The following is a 6,056-nucleotide window of genomic DNA, read 5'->3' on the forward strand; positions in this document are numbered from 1 at the left end:
ATGAAAAAACATTTGAAAATTAGAATATATTTTAAAAGTAGGCATAAAGAATTATATAATTCTTACGTTTACACATAAGTCCAAAAGTCTAACCATATACAACCTTAAAGGACAGTCTCACATGACATTTATTATGCATGCACATGTAGCAGGTTCCATGGGTGAAAAGCTTGCAGGCAGGCAGGTGTGAACTCCCCTATATTTCTGAGCCCCCACCTGGCTCTGCACTCTGCCCAGCCCACACCTGACAACTGTTAAAGAATTTTAGCTTAATTCTTCTTAGCAGTGTCCAGCCACACAGGCCCTCACCCCAGCCCTGCCGGCAAGCCCTGCCTCTCCTTAGATTTCAGGCTGTGGAGGGCTCTTCACGCCTGTGACCTTGCTGTTCGTCTGCCATCTTCTGCTTTCCAGGGCGGGGGCACCGGTGTTCCAGCTCTCCATGCCCCAAAGCAGGAACGTGGGCTCTGTGCAAATGTTTTGGAGTGAAGACACCGAGGAGAAGTTTCGTGGAAACTAACGAGGCCCAGGGAGAATGCATCCAGCTTCCCACGGAAGAGTGAAGACAAAATACGGCATTTCAAATGAAGAAAAAGGAGGAGAATTCATCACCAACGGATTTACCAAGTGAAATTCTTCAAACAGAGGGGCAATGATTCTAGAGAAAAACTTAGAATATCAGGAATGAAGGAAGAGCAACAAAACCTCAAATATCTGGGTAAATATAATAGAGGAATAGACTAATTCTGTTTCCTTGAATTCTTTAACATAGGTGTGAATCTATACCATTTCTATTTTTTTTATCATTTTGTATCTTCTTTAAAAATTAAAAAAAATAAATTGGTATTAATGCTGAAAGCAAAAACTATAACATACTCTAATGACAATTGATTGACCTCCCAATTGAGGAACCAGACCTGCCCAAATATGGATAGTATACCATAGGCTGGGTGCCTGGATGGGACAAAAAAGTAAAGAAGCAGCGTAGGGAACCCTGCTCTCCCTGGTGCACCATCATTCTCAGCCTGCTGTGCCCCACGCACATCAGACCAGGCTGTCCAGCCTCTGAGTGTCGCCTGACACCAGCAGCTACACAGGAAGCTTTCAGGCCTTTCGCCTCAGATGGGTGCTACAGCCTGGCCTCTGTCGATTCTGAGGCATGGCTTCTTGGACTAGGAAGCTACTGATTTTCTCTGTTCTCATGCTGCAGGCAGCCATTGGAGAATATCCAGCACCTGATCATGTGAACGAATCTAACAAAACCATAGATAGTATGCTTATCCGCCATTAATGTCATTATTCCTTCATGCTTGGAAAGGCTTATGGAGGCCTGATGTAGGGGATGTTATAGCCTCATGGCGCACAGTGATCCATCTGGTAGAGACACACTCTGGTCATTTACCCAAATCCAAACTTTATGCAGTTTTGTAGTGTGGGGTGTGTTAGGATGGCCTTTTAAAGGTAGAAAATAAGATAGCTGACTATCCGTTGTTCTTCCCCCAGCACGGGAGCATTTCTGTACTTGTTAACACATCTTCTGCACGTGTGAACACTGCCCCGGCCCATTCACTAGGTTACTCAGAACCCTGGAGTTTCTGATTGGGGCCAAGGACAGGAGCAAGATTGAGCGTGGCCACAGATAGCCCGGGAGATGTGAGCGAGCCAGGGTTGTCAGTGGTGGACACGGATGTGTAGGGCGTCTCTGTCAAGCCCTAGAAGGAAAGGCGCAGGGGTAAATCCCTGAAGAAAGCCACACCTTGGGAGAGAGTGAGTTGGTCACTGAGAAGAAGAAGAAGAAGAGAGAAGAAGAGAGAAAAAAGAAGAGGAGGAGAAGGGGAGAAGGAAGCACACGAGGAAGAAAAGGAGAAGAAGAAGAAAAAGCAAAAGAAGAGGAACAAGACCCTCTTTGTATCGCAGAGGCTGTTGATATAATACAAAGTATCCACAGAGCCAGGGCACTGTCAGAGTCCCAAAGCAGCCGTAATGCAGCCCTGAAGAGTAGCCTCTAAAGACAGTGATGACAGGGAACTGCTGGCCACAGAACTTGGCTTTTTGACTCTGTGCCCTTCATCTCTCTTTTTGTAGAGTATATATTTTATAATACTTGCAAATTCTTTTCTTTTTTTGGTGTACAAATATTCTAACACTGGTTTCAGAACCCAGGAATGCTTTTCTTGAGCACTCAGGAGCCATTCGTTTGAGCGGTAATAGTCAAGGAGGACAGTCCTTCCATCTCCCAGGCTCTCAGGAGGGTGGGCAGGAGCCTAACTTCAGTGTGTGCTTTGCTCCAAGCTGTAAAACCACTTCCTGCCCTGAAGGCATCATTTCCCTATGTGTAGTTTTACACACACACACATACACACACACACACACACACACACACATAGTGGGATGGCTGGGGGAAGACAGGGAGAGAGGGGGAGAGAGAGAGAGAATACAATGCCCAATGCTGCCTGGGACTTGTGTAAAGCTGTATAAGCCTAAGAGGTTTAAGCAAAACAACCAACCAAACAGAGCATCAGTTCTGTGCGAACTCACCTCCCAGAATTTGAAGACTGGCATTGGAGCCCCAAGCACAGATTGCATAAATCACACTCAGGTGGATGTTAGTAGGGCTGTTGTCGGTTGGGGCTTTTCGAGGAGAGCTGTACAACACCGGACACACTTTGTAAGATTACTTTGTAATGAATCCTCACCTGGAGAATCATATACAAAGAGTGCAGGAAGGCTGTCCACACACTAAAGATCGAAGAATCCAGCTGACGGCCTGCATCCCACGACAGTGTCTCATGCAAGCCTGCTTCACGGGAAGGCCCAAAGATCTGTAATGGAAGCTAGAAAGTCTATGCCAGTGTGCCAGCAGGCTGAGGGGTCTGCACTGGAGCCAGGAAGCAGTGCTCAAGGTAAGAATGAGAGCTCCCCAGAAAAGAATCACAGCCATCTTCGGCGACAGTAAGCCAAGTTCCCATCAGGAAACCAATATGCGCCCAGGGCCCCGCCAGATCCTCATTCTACCCAGAGCTCAGGCCCGGCCTGTGAGTGAGACCTTCTGGGTCCTGCTGGATGCTGGATCCTGATTCGACCCAGACCCGGTGTGTGAGTGGGAGCACCTGGGGCCCACCGGATCCTCATTCCACCCAGGGCCCAGGCCCATGTGTGAGTAGATCTTCCTCCCTCAGACAGGCCCGGTGTTCAACTCTGCAGCAGCACTCCCTGCAAAAGAGGCCCGAGGCAAGACCCACCCAGCTCATCCAGGAGCAGAACATCTTGCCAGAGTGGCACAGAGGGATCACCTCCAAGGGCTGCAGCGGGAAGAAGTGGAGCACAGCAGCCAGACCCCAGCCACACCCACCTGGAGGAGTCTGAACTTGGTCGATCCGGACCTGGTGCTAAGGGAATAACTCTATCTAAACTCTACACCAAAGGTCAGAAGACAGTGCTACACAAAATGACAAAGAGAAGGAGCAAAATGCATTTTTAGGTCCCGAGCTCACCCAGAACAAATGCAGGAGGCAATAGCATATAAATATATAACCAGCACGTGTAACAATCTGGGGATAGGATAGCGCACTAAGTTCTAGTATGTCCGTGACATACTATAGTCATGTATATATTGACTTTCAGCCTATGAATTTCCTTTTGAGTTATGTGTGTTTCTTCTATACAAGATATTGTTGGATTTTGTTTCTTCTTAAATTAATTTTATTTTATTTTGAAAAGTAAAAAACAAAGATAAGTACAAAAATCAGAAACAAAGATAGAAACAGGGTAACATAAAACAAAAATAGCTGATTAACAATGGTTGGTATATTATCCACTTTTTAATGTTTTATTCATTTTAATGAGAAAAAATAGCAATGAAGCAGTTTCAAAACAGGTTAGTAGGACAGTTACAATAATTAACACATTGCATATTGTTGTCTTCATAGTAGTTATTCAGAGGACAAGATGCAGACATGATATCTTGTCTAAACAATATTAGTACAAACTTTTCTTCTCATTGAACTATGAGAAAGTAGCTGTATATCTATCCTAACTATCATATATATGTATATATAGTGACTGAATATATATATATAGTGCCTAAGGAGAGTCACATAGAGAGAAAAAAATTCTCTCAGGCTTTCAGAGAGCAAATTGGCCAAGCAATGGCCGTGACTCATCCAGATGGCTGACACTGACAAAAAATCCACGAGGTGCTATACGTGGTTCCAGGATAAATCCTGAGGAAATTTGACTGACCTTGTCAGATAGCAAAAGTTACATTTTTTGTTATATAGGTCATGCTTTAGCTTGGTCTTAAGCATCTAGCAGAAAGTATAACCACAAGATATAAAAAAGTAAAGCTATATTAATATGTTGAGCTGTAAAAGGCTCAAGTCCACAACTTCAGACAATAGCCAGTTGTGCTGATAACTCACTACTATTATGGACTATTGGACTATATTGGGTTGGTTATTTTGCTGAATTCAAGTACCTATAATCTTTGGACTGGCTTCAAAACAAAAAAAAAAAGTCCTTTAAAGACTTCTCCAAATACAGCTTCTCTAACAGCAGCAGAACATCCATCTCTGACAAAACAAAACAAAAAAGAGGGATATAAATAAAGTCCACTGAGCTACCTTGCTGGCCCTGTAATCATATTCTTTCCCATGCTTGGGAAGTTTTCTGCTATTAATTCTGTAAATAGCTCTATTGCCTGGCTGGTGGCGCAGCAAGGGCAGGCTCTGCTCCTCAGGGTCTGCAGAAGATTTAACTAATGGCTCATACAATGATGTCTGAAATGCTGAACAGCTTTAGAAACTTCTTTACCTGCTTGAGTCACTGGGGATCCTACAAATTACTGAAAGAGCCTTGGTCACTCTGGGTGACAGTGCAGCGTTTTCAGCCAACGAAGCTATTATGCATGAGTTGGGTGGTATTCTAATTGTTGGAAATAAAATCAACAGTCCAAACCACAGTGTTAAAGAGAAAGTTTTAAATGCTCTAAATACCCTGAGTGTGAATGTTGAAAATCAAATCAAGATAAAGGTATTCATCCATCAAGTCTGTGAGGATGTCTTGTCTGGTCTCCTGGATTCTGCCAGGCAGCTGGCTGGGTTGAGACTGTTGACAAGCATGACAGTCACCAATGAACACCAGCACATGTGGAGTGGTTATGCCGTAGACCTGTTCCGTGTGTTACGGACCGGAAATGGCACCACCAGGGTTCAAGTATTAAAGCTGCTTGTCAATGTGTCTGAAAATCCAGCCATGACAGAAGGACTTCTCACTGCCCAAGTGGACTCATCATTCCTTTCCCTTTTTGATGGCCTCACAGCACAAGAGATTCTTCTTCAAGAACTATTTCAAAATATAAATAACTGCCTCTGAGTGGGTGGACTTTCAGCTATTCAGCCTCCTCTCCCTACAGGTTCCTTGTTTTCCCTTTTATATAGAGCAGAATGTGTCCAGAAAATGAAAGCTTTAATTTATCATCATGATGTGAATGTGGGAGAAAAGATTGTAACAACAATACCAAAATTCTGATTGGCTGTCATCTGTTCCAAAGAATAGTGCACATTAAATTGCAGATTAAATTACAAGTGTATTGAAACTAAAACACAGCGAAAGATGTTGTAAAATGGCATAAGAACAGTAAAAAAGGACAATGAAATAAGATAGGTAAATAAGTACTGGAAACTGCACAAACTCTCTTAACATATAACAAATTACCATGAACAGCAGTAAAAACTTAACACCTAAATTAATTTTCCCATAATTCTCCTCCATTCTCAATATCACTGCGCCCTCTGCTTGGGGCCACGGGCTGCCGTTGGGTTTAGTCATGCTATATTCCCATGCTTTCAAGGACTGGGAATAATTCACTCAGGGTTATGTGTCTGGGTGGGAAAGGCCCACAGTATTCTCTCCTGCACCTCTTCAGGCCTCTGTGGCCTTGGTTCTGTTCCCCAGATCATCATATCTACCCTCTGGGTCATCCTTTCTTTGTGAAAAACAGCACATATTTTCTTTCTTTTTTTTTTTTTTTTTTTGTGGAACCGAGGATTGAACTCAGG

At 43.7% G+C, this 6,056-nt stretch overlaps 1 pseudogene; it reads left to right on the plus strand.

Moving 5' to 3' along the window:
• Positions 1–2,906: 2,906 nt before the first annotated feature.
• On the plus strand, positions 2,907–5,526 carry LOC101593111 (annotated as a pseudogene).
• The last annotated feature ends 530 nt before the right edge of the window (positions 5,527–6,056 follow it).

The sequence above is a fragment of the Octodon degus genome, unplaced genomic scaffold (assembly GCF_000260255.1).
Source record: "Octodon degus isolate 3935 unplaced genomic scaffold, OctDeg1.0 scaffold00005, whole genome shotgun sequence".
Lineage (NCBI taxonomy): Eukaryota > Metazoa > Chordata > Mammalia > Rodentia > Octodontidae > Octodon > Octodon degus.